The sequence below is a fragment of the Apteryx mantelli genome, chromosome 12, assembly GCF_036417845.1.
Source record: "Apteryx mantelli isolate bAptMan1 chromosome 12, bAptMan1.hap1, whole genome shotgun sequence".
NCBI classification, from domain to species: Eukaryota; Metazoa; Chordata; class Aves; order Apterygiformes; family Apterygidae; genus Apteryx; species Apteryx mantelli.
Window position 1 is genome coordinate 157,149 of NC_089989.1, and position 21,176 is coordinate 178,324.

The following is a 21,176-nucleotide window of genomic DNA, read 5'->3' on the forward strand; positions in this document are numbered from 1 at the left end:
CAAAAGCCAGCCGCCGATGCAAAAGCCAGCCGCCGATGCAAAAGCCAGCCGCCGATGCAAAAGCCAGCCGCCGATGCAAAAGCCAGCCGCCGATGCAAAAGCCAGCCGCCGATGCAAAAGCCAGCCGCCGATGCAAAAGCCAGCCGCCGATGCAAAAGCCAGCCGCCGATGCAAAAGCCAGCCGCCGATGCAAAAGCCAGCCGCCGATGCAAAAGCCAGCCGCCGATGCAAAAGCCAGCCGCCGATGCAAAAGCCAGCCGCCGATGCAAAAGCCAGCCGCCGATGCAAAAGCCAGCCGCCGATGCAAAAGCCAGCCGCCGATGCAAAAGCCAGCCGCCGATGCAAAAGCCAGCCGCCGATGCAAAAGCCAGCCGCCGATGCAAAAGCCAGCCGCCGATGCAAAAGCCAGCCGCCGATGCAAAAGCCAGCCGCCGATGCAAAAGCCAGCCGCCGATGCAAAAGCCAGCCGCCGATGCAAAAGCCAGCCGCCGATGCAAAAGCCAGCCGCCGATGCAAAAGCCAGCCGCCGATGCAAAAGCCAGCCGCCGATGCAAAAGCCAGCCGCCGATGCAAAAGCCAGCCGCCGATGCAAAAGCCAGCCGCCGATGCAAAAGCCAGCCGCCGATGCAAAAGCCAGCCGCCGATGCAAAAGCCAGCCGCCGATGCAAAAGCCAGCCGCCGATGCAAAAGCCAGCCGCCGATGCAAAAGCCAGCCGCCGATGCAAAAGCCAGCCGCCGATGCAAAAGCCAGCCGCCGATGCAAAAGCCAGCCGCCGATGCAAAAGCCAGCCGCCGATGCAAAAGCCAGCCGCCGATGCAAAAGCCAGCCGCCGATGCAAAAGCCAGCCGCCGATGCAAAAGCCAGCCGCCGATGCAAAAGCCAGCCGCCGATGCAAAAGCCAGCCGCCGATGCAAAAGCCAGCCGCCGATGCAAAAGCCAGCCGCCGATGCAAAAGCCAGCCGCCGATGCAAAAGCCAGCCGCCGATGCAAAAGCCAGCCGCCGATGCAAAAGCCAGCCGCCGATGCAAAAGCCAGCCGCCGATGCAAAAGCCAGCCGCCGATGCAAAAGCCAGCCGCCGATGCAAAAGCCAGCCGCCGATGCAAAAGCCAGCCGCCGATGCAAAAGCCAGCCGCCGATGCAAAAGCCAGCCGCCGATGCAAAAGCCAGCCGCCGATGCAAAAGCCAGCCGCCGATGCAAAAGCCAGCCGCCGATGCAAAAGCCAGCCGCCGATGCAAAAGCCAGCCGCCGATGCAAAAGCCAGCCGCCGATGCAAAAGCCAGCCGCCGATGCAAAAGCCAGCCGCCGATGCAAAAGCCAGCCGCCGATGCAAAAGCCAGCCGCCGATGCAAAAGCCAGCCGCCGATGCAAAAGCCAGCCGCCGATGCAAAAGCCAGCCGCCGATGCAAAAGCCAGCCGCCGATGCAAAAGCCAGCCGCCGATGCAAAAGCCAGCCGCCGATGCAAAAGCCAGCCGCCGATGCAAAAGCCAGCCGCCGATGCAAAAGCCAGCCGCCGATGCAAAAGCCAGCCGCCGATGCAAAAGCCAGCCGCCGATGCAAAAGCCAGCCGCCGATGCAAAAGCCAGCCGCCGATGCAAAAGCCAGCCGCCGATGCAAAAGCCAGCCGCCGATGCAAAAGCCAGCCGCCGATGCAAAAGCCAGCCGCCGATGCAAAAGCCAGCCGCCGATGCAAAAGCCAGCCGCCGATGCAAAAGCCAGCCGCCGATGCAAAAGCCAGCCGCCGATGCAAAAGCCAGCCGCCGATGCAAAAGCCAGCCGCCGATGCAAAAGCCAGCCGCCGATGCAAAAGCCAGCCGCCGATGCAAAAGCCAGCCGCCGATGCAAAAGCCAGCCGCCGATGCAAAAGCCAGCCGCCGATGCAAAAGCCAGCCGCCGATGCAAAAGCCAGCCGCCGATGCAAAAGCCAGCCGCCGATGCAAAAGCCAGCCGCCGATGCAAAAGCCAGCCGCCGATGCAAAAGCCAGCCGCCGATGCAAAAGCCAGCCGCCGATGCAAAAGCCAGCCGCCGATGCAAAAGCCAGCCGCCGATGCAAAAGCCAGCCGCCGATGCAAAAGCCAGCCGCCGATGCAAAAGCCAGCCGCCGATGCAAAAGCCAGCCGCCGATGCAAAAGCCAGCCGCCGATGCAAAAGCCAGCCGCCGATGCAAAAGCCAGCCGCCGATGCAAAAGCCAGCCGCCGATGCAAAAGCCAGCCGCCGATGCAAAAGCCAGCCGCCGATGCAAAAGCCAGCCGCCGATGCAAAAGCCAGCCGCCGATGCAAAAGCCAGCCGCCGATGCAAAAGCCAGCCGCCGATGCAAAAGCCAGCCGCCGATGCAAAAGCCAGCCGCCGATGCAAAAGCCAGCCGCCGATGCAAAAGCCAGCCGCCGATGCAAAAGCCAGCCGCCGATGCAAAAGCCAGCCGCCGATGCAAAAGCCAGCCGCCGATGCAAAAGCCAGCCGCCGATGCAAAAGCCAGCCGCCGATGCAAAAGCCAGCCGCCGATGCAAAAGCCAGCCGCCGATGCAAAAGCCAGCCGCCGATGCAAAAGCCAGCCGCCGATGCAAAAGCCAGCCGCCGATGCAAAAGCCAGCCGCCGATGCAAAAGCCAGCCGCCGATGCAAAAGCCAGCCGCCGATGCAAAAGCCAGCCGCCGATGCAAAAGCCAGCCGCCGATGCAAAAGCCAGCCGCCGATGCAAAAGCCAGCCGCCGATGCAAAAGCCAGCCGCCGATGCAAAAGCCAGCCGCCGATGCAAAAGCCAGCCGCCGATGCAAAAGCCAGCCGCCGATGCAAAAGCCAGCCGCCGATGCAAAAGCCAGCCGCCGATGCAAAAGCCAGCCGCCGATGCAAAAGCCAGCCGCCGATGCAAAAGCCAGCCGCCGATGCAAAAGCCAGCCGCCGATGCAAAAGCCAGCCGCCGATGCAAAAGCCAGCCGCCGATGCAAAAGCCAGCCGCCGATGCAAAAGCCAGCCGCCGATGCAAAAGCCAGCCGCCGATGCAAAAGCCAGCCGCCGATGCAAAAGCCAGCCGCCGATGCAAAAGCCAGCCGCCGATGCAAAAGCCAGCCGCCGATGCAAAAGCCAGCCGCCGATGCAAAAGCCAGCCGCCGATGCAAAAGCCAGCCGCCGATGCAAAAGCCAGCCGCCGATGCAAAAGCCAGCCGCCGATGCAAAAGCCAGCCGCCGATGCAAAAGCCAGCCGCCGATGCAAAAGCCAGCCGCCGATGCAAAAGCCAGCCGCCGATGCAAAAGCCAGCCGCCGATGCAAAAGCCAGCCGCCGATGCAAAAGCCAGCCGCCGATGCAAAAGCCAGCCGCCGATGCAAAAGCCAGCCGCCGATGCAAAAGCCAGCCGCCGATGCAAAAGCCAGCCGCCGATGCAAAAGCCAGCCGCCGATGCAAAAGCCAGCCGCCGATGCAAAAGCCAGCCGCCGATGCAAAAGCCAGCCGCCGATGCAAAAGCCAGCCGCCGATGCAAAAGCCAGCCGCCGATGCAAAAGCCAGCCGCCGATGCAAAAGCCAGCCGCCGATGCAAAAGCCAGCCGCCGATGCAAAAGCCAGCCGCCGATGCAAAAGCCAGCCGCCGATGCAAAAGCCAGCCGCCGATGCAAAAGCCAGCCGCCGATGCAAAAGCCAGCCGCCGATGCAAAAGCCAGCCGCCGATGCAAAAGCCAGCCGCCGATGCAAAAGCCAGCCGCCGATGCAAAAGCCAGCCGCCGATGCAAAAGCCAGCCGCCGATGCAAAAGCCAGCCGCCGATGCAAAAGCCAGCCGCCGATGCAAAAGCCAGCCGCCGATGCAAAAGCCAGCCGCCGATGCAAAAGCCAGCCGCCGATGCAAAAGCCAGCCGCCGATGCAAAAGCCAGCCGCCGATGCAAAAGCCAGCCGCCGATGCAAAAGCCAGCCGCCGATGCAAAAGCCAGCCGCCGATGCAAAAGCCAGCCGCCGATGCAAAAGCCAGCCGCCGATGCAAAAGCCAGCCGCCGATGCAAAAGCCAGCCGCCGATGCAAAAGCCAGCCGCCGATGCAAAAGCCAGCCGCCGATGCAAAAGCCAGCCGCCGATGCAAAAGCCAGCCGCCGATGCAAAAGCCAGCCGCCGATGCAAAAGCCAGCCGCCGATGCAAAAGCCAGCCGCCGATGCAAAAGCCAGCCGCCGATGCAAAAGCCAGCCGCCGATGCAAAAGCCAGCCGCCGATGCAAAAGCCAGCCGCCGATGCAAAAGCCAGCCGCCGATGCAAAAGCCAGCCGCCGATGCAAAAGCCAGCCGCCGATGCAAAAGCCAGCCGCCGATGCAAAAGCCAGCCGCCGATGCAAAAGCCAGCCGCCGATGCAAAAGCCAGCCGCCGATGCAAAAGCCAGCCGCCGATGCAAAAGCCAGCCGCCGATGCAAAAGCCAGCCGCCGATGCAAAAGCCAGCCGCCGATGCAAAAGCCAGCCGCCGATGCAAAAGCCAGCCGCCGATGCAAAAGCCAGCCGCCGATGCAAAAGCCAGCCGCCGATGCAAAAGCCAGCCGCCGATGCAAAAGCCAGCCGCCGATGCAAAAGCCAGCCGCCGATGCAAAAGCCAGCCGCCGATGCAAAAGCCAGCCGCCGATGCAAAAGCCAGCCGCCGATGCAAAAGCCAGCCGCCGATGCAAAAGCCAGCCGCCGATGCAAAAGCCAGCCGCCGATGCAAAAGCCAGCCGCCGATGCAAAAGCCAGCCGCCGATGCAAAAGCCAGCCGCCGATGCAAAAGCCAGCCGCCGATGCAAAAGCCAGCCGCCGATGCAAAAGCCAGCCGCCGATGCAAAAGCCAGCCGCCGATGCAAAAGCCAGCCGCCGATGCAAAAGCCAGCCGCCGATGCAAAAGCCAGCCGCCGATGCAAAAGCCAGCCGCCGATGCAAAAGCCAGCCGCCGATGCAAAAGCCAGCCGCCGATGCAAAAGCCAGCCGCCGATGCAAAAGCCAGCCGCCGATGCAAAAGCCAGCCGCCGATGCAAAAGCCAGCCGCCGATGCAAAAGCCAGCCGCCGATGCAAAAGCCAGCCGCCGATGCAAAAGCCAGCCGCCGATGCAAAAGCCAGCCGCCGATGCAAAAGCCAGCCGCCGATGCAAAAGCCAGCCGCCGATGCAAAAGCCAGCCGCCGATGCAAAAGCCAGCCGCCGATGCAAAAGCCAGCCGCCGATGCAAAAGCCAGCCGCCGATGCAAAAGCCAGCCGCCGATGCAAAAGCCAGCCGCCGATGCAAAAGCCAGCCGCCGATGCAAAAGCCAGCCGCCGATGCAAAAGCCAGCCGCCGATGCAAAAGCCAGCCGCCGATGCAAAAGCCAGCCGCCGATGCAAAAGCCAGCCGCCGATGCAAAAGCCAGCCGCCGATGCAAAAGCCAGCCGCCGATGCAAAAGCCAGCCGCCGATGCAAAAGCCAGCCGCCGATGCAAAAGCCAGCCGCCGATGCAAAAGCCAGCCGCCGATGCAAAAGCCAGCCGCCGATGCAAAAGCCAGCCGCCGATGCAAAAGCCAGCCGCCGATGCAAAAGCCAGCCGCCGATGCAAAAGCCAGCCGCCGATGCAAAAGCCAGCCGCCGATGCAAAAGCCAGCCGCCGATGCAAAAGCCAGCCGCCGATGCAAAAGCCAGCCGCCGATGCAAAAGCCAGCCGCCGATGCAAAAGCCAGCCGCCGATGCAAAAGCCAGCCGCCGATGCAAAAGCCAGCCGCCGATGCAAAAGCCAGCCGCCGATGCAAAAGCCAGCCGCCGATGCAAAAGCCAGCCGCCGATGCAAAAGCCAGCCGCCGATGCAAAAGCCAGCCGCCGATGCAAAAGCCAGCCGCCGATGCAAAAGCCAGCCGCCGATGCAAAAGCCAGCCGCCGATGCAAAAGCCAGCCGCCGATGCAAAAGCCAGCCGCCGATGCAAAAGCCAGCCGCCGATGCAAAAGCCAGCCGCCGATGCAAAAGCCAGCCGCCGATGCAAAAGCCAGCCGCCGATGCAAAAGCCAGCCGCCGATGCAAAAGCCAGCCGCCGATGCAAAAGCCAGCCGCCGATGCAAAAGCCAGCCGCCGATGCAAAAGCCAGCCGCCGATGCAAAAGCCAGCCGCCGATGCAAAAGCCAGCCGCCGATGCAAAAGCCAGCCGCCGATGCAAAAGCCAGCCGCCGATGCAAAAGCCAGCCGCCGATGCAAAAGCCAGCCGCCGATGCAAAAGCCAGCCGCCGATGCAAAAGCCAGCCGCCGATGCAAAAGCCAGCCGCCGATGCAAAAGCCAGCCGCCGATGCAAAAGCCAGCCGCCGATGCAAAAGCCAGCCGCCGATGCAAAAGCCAGCCGCCGATGCAAAAGCCAGCCGCCGATGCAAAAGCCAGCCGCCGATGCAAAAGCCAGCCGCCGATGCAAAAGCCAGCCGCCGATGCAAAAGCCAGCCGCCGATGCAAAAGCCAGCCGCCGATGCAAAAGCCAGCCGCCGATGCAAAAGCCAGCCGCCGATGCAAAAGCCAGCCGCCGATGCAAAAGCCAGCCGCCGATGCAAAAGCCAGCCGCCGATGCAAAAGCCAGCCGCCGATGCAAAAGCCAGCCGCCGATGCAAAAGCCAGCCGCCGATGCAAAAGCCAGCCGCCGATGCAAAAGCCAGCCGCCGATGCAAAAGCCAGCCGCCGATGCAAAAGCCAGCCGCCGATGCAAAAGCCAGCCGCCGATGCAAAAGCCAGCCGCCGATGCAAAAGCCAGCCGCCGATGCAAAAGCCAGCCGCCGATGCAAAAGCCAGCCGCCGATGCAAAAGCCAGCCGCCGATGCAAAAGCCAGCCGCCGATGCAAAAGCCAGCCGCCGATGCAAAAGCCAGCCGCCGATGCAAAAGCCAGCCGCCGATGCAAAAGCCAGCCGCCGATGCAAAAGCCAGCCGCCGATGCAAAAGCCAGCCGCCGATGCAAAAGCCAGCCGCCGATGCAAAAGCCAGCCGCCGATGCAAAAGCCAGCCGCCGATGCAAAAGCCAGCCGCCGATGCAAAAGCCAGCCGCCGATGCAAAAGCCAGCCGCCGATGCAAAAGCCAGCCGCCGATGCAAAAGCCAGCCGCCGATGCAAAAGCCAGCCGCCGATGCAAAAGCCAGCCGCCGATGCAAAAGCCAGCCGCCGATGCAAAAGCCAGCCGCCGATGCAAAAGCCAGCCGCCGATGCAAAAGCCAGCCGCCGATGCAAAAGCCAGCCGCCGATGCAAAAGCCAGCCGCCGATGCAAAAGCCAGCCGCCGATGCAAAAGCCAGCCGCCGATGCAAAAGCCAGCCGCCGATGCAAAAGCCAGCCGCCGATGCAAAAGCCAGCCGCCGATGCAAAAGCCAGCCGCCGATGCAAAAGCCAGCCGCCGATGCAAAAGCCAGCCGCCGATGCAAAAGCCAGCCGCCGATGCAAAAGCCAGCCGCCGATGCAAAAGCCAGCCGCCGATGCAAAAGCCAGCCGCCGATGCAAAAGCCAGCCGCCGATGCAAAAGCCAGCCGCCGATGCAAAAGCCAGCCGCCGATGCAAAAGCCAGCCGCCGATGCAAAAGCCAGCCGCCGATGCAAAAGCCAGCCGCCGATGCAAAAGCCAGCCGCCGATGCAAAAGCCAGCCGCCGATGCAAAAGCCAGCCGCCGATGCAAAAGCCAGCCGCCGATGCAAAAGCCAGCCGCCGATGCAAAAGCCAGCCGCCGATGCAAAAGCCAGCCGCCGATGCAAAAGCCAGCCGCCGATGCAAAAGCCAGCCGCCGATGCAAAAGCCAGCCGCCGATGCAAAAGCCAGCCGCCGATGCAAAAGCCAGCCGCCGATGCAAAAGCCAGCCGCCGATGCAAAAGCCAGCCGCCGATGCAAAAGCCAGCCGCCGATGCAAAAGCCAGCCGCCGATGCAAAAGCCAGCCGCCGATGCAAAAGCCAGCCGCCGATGCAAAAGCCAGCCGCCGATGCAAAAGCCAGCCGCCGATGCAAAAGCCAGCCGCCGATGCAAAAGCCAGCCGCCGATGCAAAAGCCAGCCGCCGATGCAAAAGCCAGCCGCCGATGCAAAAGCCAGCCGCCGATGCAAAAGCCAGCCGCCGATGCAAAAGCCAGCCGCCGATGCAAAAGCCAGCCGCCGATGCAAAAGCCAGCCGCCGATGCAAAAGCCAGCCGCCGATGCAAAAGCCAGCCGCCGATGCAAAAGCCAGCCGCCGATGCAAAAGCCAGCCGCCGATGCAAAAGCCAGCCGCCGATGCAAAAGCCAGCCGCCGATGCAAAAGCCAGCCGCCGATGCAAAAGCCAGCCGCCGATGCAAAAGCCAGCCGCCGATGCAAAAGCCAGCCGCCGATGCAAAAGCCAGCCGCCGATGCAAAAGCCAGCCGCCGATGCAAAAGCCAGCCGCCGATGCAAAAGCCAGCCGCCGATGCAAAAGCCAGCCGCCGATGCAAAAGCCAGCCGCCGATGCAAAAGCCAGCCGCCGATGCAAAAGCCAGCCGCCGATGCAAAAGCCAGCCGCCGATGCAAAAGCCAGCCGCCGATGCAAAAGCCAGCCGCCGATGCAAAAGCCAGCCGCCGATGCAAAAGCCAGCCGCCGATGCAAAAGCCAGCCGCCGATGCAAAAGCCAGCCGCCGATGCAAAAGCCAGCCGCCGATGCAAAAGCCAGCCGCCGATGCAAAAGCCAGCCGCCGATGCAAAAGCCAGCCGCCGATGCAAAAGCCAGCCGCCGATGCAAAAGCCAGCCGCCGATGCAAAAGCCAGCCGCCGATGCAAAAGCCAGCCGCCGATGCAAAAGCCAGCCGCCGATGCAAAAGCCAGCCGCCGATGCAAAAGCCAGCCGCCGATGCAAAAGCCAGCCGCCGATGCAAAAGCCAGCCGCCGATGCAAAAGCCAGCCGCCGATGCAAAAGCCAGCCGCCGATGCAAAAGCCAGCCGCCGATGCAAAAGCCAGCCGCCGATGCAAAAGCCAGCCGCCGATGCAAAAGCCAGCCGCCGATGCAAAAGCCAGCCGCCGATGCAAAAGCCAGCCGCCGATGCAAAAGCCAGCCGCCGATGCAAAAGCCAGCCGCCGATGCAAAAGCCAGCCGCCGATGCAAAAGCCAGCCGCCGATGCAAAAGCCAGCCGCCGATGCAAAAGCCAGCCGCCGATGCAAAAGCCAGCCGCCGATGCAAAAGCCAGCCGCCGATGCAAAAGCCAGCCGCCGATGCAAAAGCCAGCCGCCGATGCAAAAGCCAGCCGCCGATGCAAAAGCCAGCCGCCGATGCAAAAGCCAGCCGCCGATGCAAAAGCCAGCCGCCGATGCAAAAGCCAGCCGCCGATGCAAAAGCCAGCCGCCGATGCAAAAGCCAGCCGCCGATGCAAAAGCCAGCCGCCGATGCAAAAGCCAGCCGCCGATGCAAAAGCCAGCCGCCGATGCAAAAGCCAGCCGCCGATGCAAAAGCCAGCCGCCGATGCAAAAGCCAGCCGCCGATGCAAAAGCCAGCCGCCGATGCAAAAGCCAGCCGCCGATGCAAAAGCCAGCCGCCGATGCAAAAGCCAGCCGCCGATGCAAAAGCCAGCCGCCGATGCAAAAGCCAGCCGCCGATGCAAAAGCCAGCCGCCGATGCAAAAGCCAGCCGCCGATGCAAAAGCCAGCCGCCGATGCAAAAGCCAGCCGCCGATGCAAAAGCCAGCCGCCGATGCAAAAGCCAGCCGCCGATGCAAAAGCCAGCCGCCGATGCAAAAGCCAGCCGCCGATGCAAAAGCCAGCCGCCGATGCAAAAGCCAGCCGCCGATGCAAAAGCCAGCCGCCGATGCAAAAGCCAGCCGCCGATGCAAAAGCCAGCCGCCGATGCAAAAGCCAGCCGCCGATGCAAAAGCCAGCCGCCGATGCTGCGCCGTTGTTCTGGATACAGAGGACCAAGAAATCTACGTAAGCAAATGACCAGGTCACTGCTCCGAGGCTCATTCTCACAATTGCATGCAGCTCCCTTTGCCCCACTGCACAGACATCATGCTCCCTTGCCAAGCTTCTCACCCCTCGGAGCTGCTGGGAAGGGGCCTGTTTGGAAGTGAGACTAAGTCCCAGTGTCCTGGGGTTTCTTCCTCCCCTGGGCTCAGGCTGGGCAGCTGATGGGTAGGGCTTGACTAGGTTCCCCTCCAGGGGAGGGGAAAGGTGCCTGCTGAGTTGGAAGGCAACTCAGCTGGGCTTCTGGGGACCATCTTCTCAGCAAGGGAGAGGAATTGCTCATGGTGCCTCAGCAGCCTTTTGTAGCTGAGCTGGGGAACAGCTCAAAGGAGAAGCTCTTCATTCGAAGCAACGTAGCCCCAACGTTCCCTGAAGGAGTTTCAGGAGCACAGAGAAGAGCCTGCTCTCCAGCAGGCAACTCAAATGCTCTGTGACCTTGCCTTCTTCACGCTCATATTTGGCCCTCCAGCAGCTGCCTCATAAACCTGTCTGCAGAGAACTTGCATCCTGTCCTCAGGCAGCCTTTGCGGCAGTGGAGGGGGAGGATATGTTCCCTTTGCACGGGTGCCACCAAAGGTCTGAATTCTTCACCCACCTGAGGGGCACTTTAAAGAGGGCCTGAGGTGACCGCGGGTTATGGTATTTGGCCTGCTCAGAGGCTGTGTGATTATTGGCAGTGGTGGCATCTGCCTGCTCCTTTGCGGGTTTAGCGTCTGGCCCCAATTTACTGCCTTGTCCTCTCCTGCTTTTCCCCACTGCTGCCTGTGTCCTTGACCTCTGCCCAAGGGAGGCATGGCGCCGCTGCTTGCAATGCATGCTGCGACACCTCATCAGGGGGCTGCTAAGGTCCTACAGAGGCACATGCTCACCCAGAGGGGCCTCCCCTTGCTCTCTGCCTTCTTCAGGCCACTCTGCAAGCGCTCGTGCCCATCGCAGCCACAGTCCCTGGCACTGCAGTCTCAAGGCTGCCAAATGTCACCCCACTGCACTGCAACTGCAGTTCTCTTTCAGTCACTGGCAAGTCAAGGGCCAGCGAGGACTGGTCAGGGCTGCTCCAACTCTGGGGGGTATCTAGGGTTAAGGCCAGCTCTGCGGCATGCTCCTCTTGCAAGGTTCTTGCACTCTGCTCCTGGGCAAGCCAGAGCATCCGTTGCTCCTGGGGGCAGGAGGCAGCCCTGACTAGGTGGTTCTCAGCCTTCTTCTGAGGCCTCGTAGGGACAACATTAGATGTCCATGTGCTCTGCAAATTGCTTGTGCATCCAATGAGCCCTTATCCCAGGCAGGTACATATTCAAGGATCCTGGCAGGGACACCAACCCATAAAGAGAATAGACTTTGGTCAGTTGGACTCACCTGGAGAGTTGACCATGCAGGACGATGTGCACGCTTCATCTTGATGGCTCTGATGGAAATCCAGCCCAGGAAGCTGTTGCTCTCCGATACGTGACAGTGCATGCAGAAGGCTCTCGGACAGCGCGCAGAGGGATGCCACGCAGGAACCTAGAGAAAGAGAGCAAAGAAGCTAGCAGCATCCTCATGAGCACACAGAAACAACTCCAAGCTCCTCCAGAAGCACCAGCGTCCTAGGCCACTTCCTGCACGGCTCCCAAAATCCCAGGGACGAGCCACCGCAGAAGGGCTAAAGGGCTAGTGCAAAGCAGCACGGCACCAGCTCCTGTTACTGCCATTGGGGGGAAACCACACTGGGGCACAGCAAAGGTGCCTCAGGCTGGCCTTGCCTGCAGCTGCGCTATCTAGGGCCTGGCAAAGCTCACTTAACACCATGCCTTGCAGATCAACCACCTTGTAGATGAGTGGAAGGGCCCCACAAGCCCAGACACATTTTCTCACCTGCTCCTGCTTCAGCTGGGCTTTTGCAGCTACTCCTCTCCTACTTCTCCACAGAAGCAACTCCCCTAACACTTCCAGCTATCACCCCCAAGAGGGAAAAACCCACATCCTATTTTTGACCTCTGCCAGGGGGTTCCCACAAGTTACTGGCTCAGAGGTCCCACTACAGTTAGTGCAGTCCTTGGCTTTCCTCCTAGCAAAGAGAAACAATTCCAAGGGGTAAACTGAAGGGAAATACACTGCCTCCACAGAGCTGGCCCAGCAGCAGCAGCAAAAACACTCCTTGTCAAGGGCCTGCAATACAGCTTGCACTCCAGCCTGGGCAATTCCTGCAGCACACCACTGAGGTTGCAAGGACTCCAGGCTGCACCTCCAAAGACCCGAGAGCAAGGAGGGGACTGCCAAAAAAGAGAAACCGCAAGCCTCTTGTCATGCCTAGAGGATTGCCCAGGGCTCAAACAACTGAGGCTTTTCAGGGTACCTTTGGCACACAGCATTATAAATTGCCTCTCACTGCAGAGATTGCAGAGGGCTCCAACTCTGCAAAACTGCATCAACACCAGGAAGCTGCAGCAGTCCTGGCTCTGCTGAGCACCTTTCCCTCTTGCCATTATCCTGTGCCCTGCAGACACCGCTTGGCCACCGCTGCGTATGACAAAGCACAGAACGCCCCCAGAAGCGACCAACACAGCAAAGCCATTGCCACCAAAGAGAAGGCAGGGCACAACCGAGGGCCCACGCGCTCTGCCACAGCACTCTCAGGCTTTGGGTCCCAGCAAGCTGAGGCCTTTTACTAAGGAACACTTGCCATCAGTACAAACTGCATCTCTGCGTGCTGCCCCTCCTGGCCCTCAAAAGCAGAGCTGAGGCACATGCCCCCACCCTCCGAGATATCCCCAACTTCTTCAGAGCAGTCCTCTCTTGGCAAACACAGACCAGAAGTGGTCAAGCCCCAGGGAAAAGCTGCCGGGCAGCACCCTCAAAGAAGTGTGCGGGACCATCTCCCAAGGGCTTTGGCCAAAGCAGCTAACCCCCTCTGGGGCAAAGAGTCAGGGTCCAGGCAGAGCACAAAAGGGAACCTTCCAAGAGAGAAGCACATCCCAGGAAGGGGCAGGCGCGTCCCCCAAAGCACCAAAAGGCAGTCCTGCGAAAGAAGGACTCATTTCTGCTCTCCCAGGCAACACCTCTCTGCCAGACCATCCCACTGCTCCATGCTCACACCTACCACCCTCCTTCCTTCTTTCCTGCTTTACAGACACTAAACACCCAGCCCTACTTGCTCCTCCAAACAAAAGGCACCTCCAGCTCTCCACTCAACACCTGCACACACACCACTCACTCACACAGGAAACACAGCAGCTCCCCTGCACAGCATGCTCAAGTGCGCAGCTCCCACACCCACAACCCTGCGCATTGGCAACCTGCACTAGGTCTCAAGTACACAGCCAGCTGCCGGAATTGTTCCAGACAACCAGCCCCAAACTTCTCTCCACAACATCCTCTTCTCTTCCAAGGAAGCCGCTGCCCCTCCACTTGGCAAAGCAGCTGCAGCTTTGGGCAGAAGGGCACAGACTGGACCACTAGAGCTGAGCTCTACTGACACCTGGGCAGGGGGAAGCCAAAGAGCCCTTGCTGCACTTGGCACCTGACAGCAATTCAGCCCGGGCAGCTTGGGAAAACTGCACACAAAAGCCATGCTCCCCAAAACACTGGGCTCACACTTGGGAGCCCTCTGTCCTCTCTGACCCTCACGAGCCCCTTGGCACACCCCTACAGCTCCCCTGGCTGCTCCCACCTCATGGCAGGCTCTCCCTCACAAAGCCACACTGCAACTTCAGCCTGACATGCTCTGGGGGTCCTCAACTCCTCTGCCCTGCCCCACCAGCCCCCACACCCCCACTCTCCACCAGTGCCCCAGGCAGGCCTCAGCACCCTCCCTCCCACACCTTTAGGGCACACTACCTTCAGCTGTCCCACCTCAGCTGCTGGGGGGGTCAAACAGGCAAGACAGGCTGACACAGCAGGACAACAAGCCCAGCACATGTTAGCCTGCCTGCCTGCCTGCAGCAAGCTTGCTCTCACACTGCCCCATTTGCACTAAATGGCTTCCATGCATGGGCTCCTTGCCAAGCTGCTTTCTTGCCCTCCCTGGCTGCTCTCCCCTCTCCTCTAGCCTGCTCTTCTACCTTTTCCCCAAACAAACACCAGCACTCAAAAATCACAGCAGCCCTGCTCTCAAGCTCAAGGTGCTCCCAACACTTCTCTCCTCCTGCCTCCACCTGACAGGCGGGGCCCCAAGGAACCATCCCCTTTACTGGGACATGCTCAACTCACTTGACTCCAGCAGGCAATACATACTGCCACTTCTCCCTGGCATAGGCCACTCCACCTGCTCCACATGCTTTTCACTTCCACATTAATGCCCCAAGGACCACCTGCCTCCCACCTAGGGGGCTAGGCCTCCAAGCTTCTGAAGCCTTTTAAGGCTTCTTCTTTCCTCAACTCCAAGACCTGTGTACAAGTACAGCAACCAGCCCTGCTAGCCTTCATTTTCCAGGCACAAAAGCACCTGCCACCCCCCACCTTTGCTCCAGCCACCAAGCCACCCTTGCAGCCCTCTCTGCAACTGTACTTTACAACAGGGCTATCACCACCCCCCCCCACACCCTCCTCCCTCAGCAGCACCGGGCTCTGACAACAGTGTCACTCAACAGGCTGCCAAACCCCTCCTTGTCTCCACAACTCTGCCCAGAGGAGATATGCCAAAGAGGTGGCTTCAAGGACTTTAGTCCATTCCCTCCCCCTCCGCCCCCCTCTACCACCCATTTGGCAGCTCCAAGTTACAGGAGCGCTCCTCATTTTCCAGAGAAACCCCTCTTGTAAAAGGCAACCTACTGGCACAAAGCACATCTGCTTGGGGGCCAGGGGCCCTGCCTGCAGGCACTAGCTGCCACCTGGCATCCTGGGCAGCACCAGCAGCACTCCTTCTCCCCCACCTCTTTGGCTTCTCAGCTGGGCATGCCACATGCCAGGGCTGCCCTGGGGGCAAGGCACCCCAGCAACACATGTCACACCTGCAGCTGCCTCAGCTCATCAGCTGCTGACAATCACAGTATCACAGAATCACTGAGGTTGGAAGGGACCTCTGGAGATCATCTAGTCCAACCCCCTGCTCAAGCAGGGTCACCTAGAGCACATTGCACAGGATCGCATCCAGGCGCGTTTTGAATATCTCCAGAGAAGGAGACTCCACCACCTCTCTGGGCAACCTGTTCCAGTGCTCTGTCACCCTCACAGTGAAAAAGTTTTTCCTCATGTTCAGATGGAAGTGTCTGTGTTTCAGTTTGTGCCCATTGCCTCACGTCCTGTCCTTAAGCATCTGCCTCTGGGCAAGCCACCTGCACTACTTGGGCTCCCTGGCCTTGCTGGGACACTCCCTTGCATGGACAGCACTACCCCCAAATCCCCACCAGGCAACACCCGCCCCCACCTCAACAGCACAGACAAAAGCCCTCCCCATCTGCCCCTGGCAAAAGGAGAGCGGCCCAACTTCTTAACATCATGCCACCCCCTTTCACTTCCAAAGGCTTTCCTCAGCTCCCAAGAAGGAGCAGCCCTCCACTCCACTCCTGCCATCACTGATCCCCTGACCAGCAGCAAGGCTTGCTTGGGCACACACAAGCCACACCTCTGCTCACTCTAACCCCCAGCCTTCTCCCTGCTTTCATACAGCATCAGCTCTGTTCATCCCGCCACCACCATAAACATAACCTGCCCTCCCAGAACTCTTCCCTTCTGGCCAGCTGTCCCTGCAGAGCAGCCAGCAGCTCACTCTCAGCTGAGCTCACCTCCTATTTCCAGGCATCTTAAGAGCAGCTTTTAAGCTCTATCTACTTTGTCAGTCTGGGCAGCAAGGCTGAGCTTCAAAAAAGTTACCCAGATAGAAGCAGAATTACCCTGGCACACCTGCAGTCCTGCTCCAGCCTCAGGTGGGCACCAACTCCTTGTCAGTGCAGCCATACTCCAGCCAGCAAGAGCAGCTCATCCCTGCAGATCACCACCACAAACACCACAATGCTGAAAGACAGATTATCAGACATGTACAGCAGTCCCAAGCTCCTGGCAGAACTTGCTGAGGAGCACAGACACATCCTCTTCAAGAGGACACAAGCGCACAGCAGACCACGGAAGGAAAGAGAAGCTGCTGCAGACAAGGCAGCAGTTTCTTGGCTTCGGCCAAGAAACCACCATTGGGAAAAGGGAACCCTCTGCCTGCCAGCTGCTTCCACCTCCAACACAGATCTGACCAAGTCAACTGCTCCCTACCCACAGGGGGCAATGTGGCCCCAGAGGCATTCTTCTCCCAGCAACACATTAGAGTCCTAGTCCCAAACCAGAACTAAAACCATTGCCAGTGGGGGTACTTCTGGCCTGGCATCCAGCTCCTTTCACTCACTGCACCAGGCCCAGGCATGCTCTGTCCCTTACCAAACCACCTAGCACCCCTTCCTTTTGTAAACCAAAAAAAAAAAAAAGAAAAATAAATCGGTTAGACGCTTTAACGGTTAGACCCCCTGAGGTAACACCGTCCAAGTAAGTTGTGTTTTGCATCTGGTGGTGGGGTTTTCCCATTCAAAGGCCAATATCGCCTGACTGCCTTTGTCTAGAGGTATGCAGAAAGAGGCATCCCTGAGATCAAGTACAGTAAATCATTTATGGTCCTCCTTCAGGGAGGTCAGCAAGGTAGATGGCTTAGCCGCTACTGGGTGAATATCTTGAACAATCTGATTCACGGCTCTTAAATCCTGAGCCAACCTCTATTCCTTGCCATTTTGTTTCTTTACTGATAATACTGAGGTGTTATATTCCGATTCACACTATCAGTAACCCATAATTCAAAAATTTAGTTATTAATTCTTCCAACCCTTGTCTAGCCTCCCACTTAATAGGATACTGCTTTTGTCTTACCGGTTTAGTCCCAGATTTTAGAACCACCTCCACTGGTTTCGCTAGTTTAGACCGACCTGGAATTCCACTAGCCCATACCAAGGGTACTACTGCATCTTCTACGTCAGCAGCAATCTCCTCCTCCGCTTTCTGCGTGCTGCTCTGTAACATAAAAATTCTTGTTTCCACAGCTTTTGATTCAGGTATTAGTGGCTGCACCTCTCCATTCTTAAAGGTTATCTGCGTGTTCAACTTATCCAATAAATCCCTACCCATCAAGGGCATCCGACATTCAGGCATATATAAAAACTGATGAGTCACCCATTGGTTTCCCAATTTAAATTTTAAGGGCTGCAAAAAGGGCCCATTCTCTCCTTTCCCTCTAGCACCAACAACGCTTACACTTTCATGGCTAAAGCTTCCTTTACAAGTATTAAGTACAGAGTAAGTGGCTCCTGGAGCAACTACAAATTCTACTTCTTCATTTCCCAGCCTTAGTGTAACCAGGGGTTCGGCTGTGGATGATTCCCCCAGTCCCCTTCACGATTCATCCTTTAATATCATTAGCTTAATGGCTTGCAGGGCTGGGGCTAAGTTCCCAGCCTGAGGACACTCCCTTTGCCAATGCCCCCTTTCTTTGCAGATTGCGCACACTGATCTTCTGCTAGATGGGGTTGCACAAAAGGAGGTCATGTTCCCTTCCCCTTACTCCCTTTCACACCTCGGTAACCCCCTCCTGGGCCTTCCCTTTCTCTATAGGCTCCTCCAGGAGCCCTGCTTAAAGCAGCAATCAATCTCCCTTCTCTTAGGTACTCCCCTCAAATATGTCGCATTTCTTTTTCCTTTTCCCTATTATTAAAAGCCGTCCAGGCCACTTCTAATATTTTCCCCAGATCTCTCAAATCTGCCCCCTCTAATTTTTGAAGTTTCCTTCTTATGTCTGGGCCAATTGTCCCATAAAAGTTGAAGCTAACTGCTGGGCTTCCTCTGGTTTCTCAGGATCCAGGTTGGTAGATTTCCTGGCAGTAACTTCTAATCGTTCCATAAAAGCAGATGGGGATTCAGTTGGTGCTTGTTTGACCTCATATAGCTTAGACCAATTCACTGCTTTTGGCATGGCATGTCTTATGCCAAACATTATCCATCTCTGATATCTTGTTAAGAGTCCCCAGGGTCCTGGCTGGTTAGGATCCCACCCTGGCTCTGCAGCAGGAAAATTCTGATCTAGCATCCCCTGCAAATCCCCACCAGCATGTGCTCCTTCAGCCTGTTGCCGAGCTATATGTTTAATACCATCTTCTTTTCAGTATCATCTAGCAGGGTGTCTAATATTACCTGTAAGTCATTCCAATCTGGATCCTGAGTCCTAATTAGAGTTTCAAACACTTCTGCCACTCTCTCTGGATCTTCTCTATAGTTCCCTGATATTTCCTTCCAGGACCTTAACTCCATTATAGAGAAAGGCACTTGAACTGTTACTGGTCTGGTATTTCCAACCGCCTGCCGAAGGGCAGCCTGTAAAACCTCCCCCACTTCCCCTTGGCATCCTCTTGTTCTCCCTGCAATCAGGCTAAATCCTTCTGCCTCTTCAGCCTCCCCAACAACATCCTCGACATCCCCCCTCCACCTCTGTCGGGGGGCGACCAACAGCTCCAAATCCTCCTCCTCCCGTTTATACTTTAAACACTTTTTTCCAATACTACAAGCAGAACAACAGCTTTTCAAATTTCAACCCTTTCCCTCCTTCTCTAGTGCTAGTATCATCGGATCCTTTGGAATTATCTCACAATCTTTCTGCCATTCAGGGTGGTCTCTTAATGCAAAAAACAAATCTACATACATTACTTCATCCCATTTCCCCTCCCTCCAGCAAAACAACATTAATTGTAATATGGTATTGTAGATCACACCTCCATTCTTAGGCCATTTTTCCTGATCGTCTAAAGTACACATTGGCCACCGATGATACCAAAGGACAATTAATTGAATATTGTAAAGTGTACCTCCCAGCAGACCTGCCGCCTCCTTCCAATGCTTTAAAATACCTCCCAGGGGCGATTTCTTCAAAATCCCCCCTCTTTCAACACTTGGTTACCCATAACCACAAAATCCACAAAACAAAGTCCAATAACATTCCAAATGTCAAATTACCACATAAACACACAATTGTGCACAAATAACTTGACCTTCCTCCCCCTGAGGGACCTCTAGAGCCCAACCTGACCTCCCTGCATGGCTTTCACCACACCTTACAGGCAGGCAACCCCACCTTTTCCACCCTTCTAACCCAACTCTGCAAGGCTCCCTGCGTCTGACCAGCGGGCAACCCGACCTATTAAGGAAAGGAATGCCTTTACCTTCCCAGGGGGCTTACTCAGAGCTCTTTGGTCCGGGGATCAGAGGTTCTCCCCGAGAATCCCTCGGTGCCGGCTGGACGTCCTGCAATCCCACAGATGCGTCGAGATTCAGAAGCACGGTCCCATCTGGGGTGCCAAAGCTGCCACTGAAATCGGGAGGAAAAACTCCTTAACACCAATGTAGTATTAAGAAGCAGGCATTCTCTTTATTACAGTGCCGGATGCACGGGGGATAGCTCCACCCAACGTGCACACCGTGTCTCACATCATCCAAAGTTTCTATTGCTCTCTCACATACATATGCACTGAATTTCCCAGAAGGATTATACATATTCATTCTATTCCCTGGAACTAACTATCATATTGACAGAATCATTACGCATGCGGTCCTGGTAACAGTCTTAGCTAAAGCTCCTGCACATCTTCCCAGGCAGGTGATCCACACCCAAGGAAGACAAGCATCTCGAATAAAACAAACCCCACAAGGAGGCTGCAGAGCTTCCCACCACAAGGCACTGCTGAGAAGGAGCCCGCCCGCCCTCAAGGACAACTGCACATTCAGGCCAGCATAAAGCAGCCACAACTGATACCACACAAGCCACACACTCAAACAGCCAGCCACACAACACCAGCTGCCTTCAGCCTCGGGGCTAGCTACTCACTGAGAACATTCAGGCAAGTTCCCACCTGCTCTCCAAGGCAGCACAAGGCTGCCAGGAAAGCACCATAAAAAGCCTGCCCCAGAAGCACATTTCCATACCACAGGAGACCAGCACCCTGCCCGCCTAAGCCCACTGCCCACACCCACCTTGCCATTCCCCTGCAGCTAGCACAAGCTCAGCAGCTGTCTCTCCCACCTACAGCAACTCCTTTGCAGCCCATTCACAGCAGGAAGGTCCCACCCTGCGGTGCTTAACACAAAGGGACACACTCAATGACCACCCAGGGGCAATGGAGCCCTTGGAGCTCACTTCCTTTGGCTTTTCCCTCCTCAACACAGGCCACACAGCCACACTTCTAAGCAAGCCAGGGCCAGACAGCCAGAAGCAGCCTAACACCTAGCCAAAGGGAAAAGCAGCTCTGCAGGGATGCACCTCAAAGGCCAAGCAACTCCACCAGGGCACCGCTGCTTATGTAGATACCAGCAGCACCTGATCAAGGCTCCTTGGCTTTGGTTGCTTCACTTTTTGCTGGGGGCAACAGGCTGTGGACGTTATGCTGCAGCAGAAATGCCTCTCAACCGAGGGAAGAGCCACAAGTGCAGAGGCAAAGCTACCAAGAGGACACCAACACAGCCCGAGATGGCTTTAAAACCCAGGCACGCTCAGGGGTCACCTCACCACTCTCACCCCCACAGGCTTCCCCAGCACATGGCACAGGCAGCCAGGCAGCCCCACCGCTGGCTGCCACACAGCCCCACTCACCCCCAGCAGCTGCAGCCCCTGCAAGGCCGCTTTGGTGCCACCGCTGCCTCCTCCCCGCTCCCTGGGGACTGCAGGGCAGCAGCAATTTGCCTCTGTCTGGGTTCTGGCACCCGGGCACCAGCCTACAGCTGCCTCCCCCCACAAGGCTGAGAACCAGCCCTTCTCCAGGACTGACGCTGTCTCTCGGCAGGACACCTCACCAAAACCCTCAACCCCCACCACACACGCCCCATCACAACACCCAACAGCCACCCCCCACCGCAGCCCGCTCCCTTTAACGGCCGCCGCCGCGCGCCCCGCCCCTGCGCCCCGCCCTAACGGCCGCCGCGCGCTCCCCGCCCAGGCTGCCGCAACAGTCGCCGGCCCTTCTGCCTCGTTGTCGCCCTAACGGTCGCCGCGCGCCTCCCCCTCCCCCCCCAACGGTCGCCGCGCGCCTCCCCCTCCCCCCCCCCCCCCGCCTCGCCCTAGTGGTTGTTGCGCGCGGCAGGTACTTGCTGTAACGGGAAATCCGGCGAAAGCTGCGCCAAAACATCGTCCCAAGACACTGCTGAAATCAGCACTAGACATTCAAGCTAGAACTTTGTGGGTATTTTAGTAATTCAAGTGGACAAATCTGACTGATGATTGAATTATTAGTAAGAGCTTTATTCAGCCTGACTTGCATAAATCTCTGTTGGTTTTCGTTAGTGTACTCCACTTTCTCTGTCACATAAACCT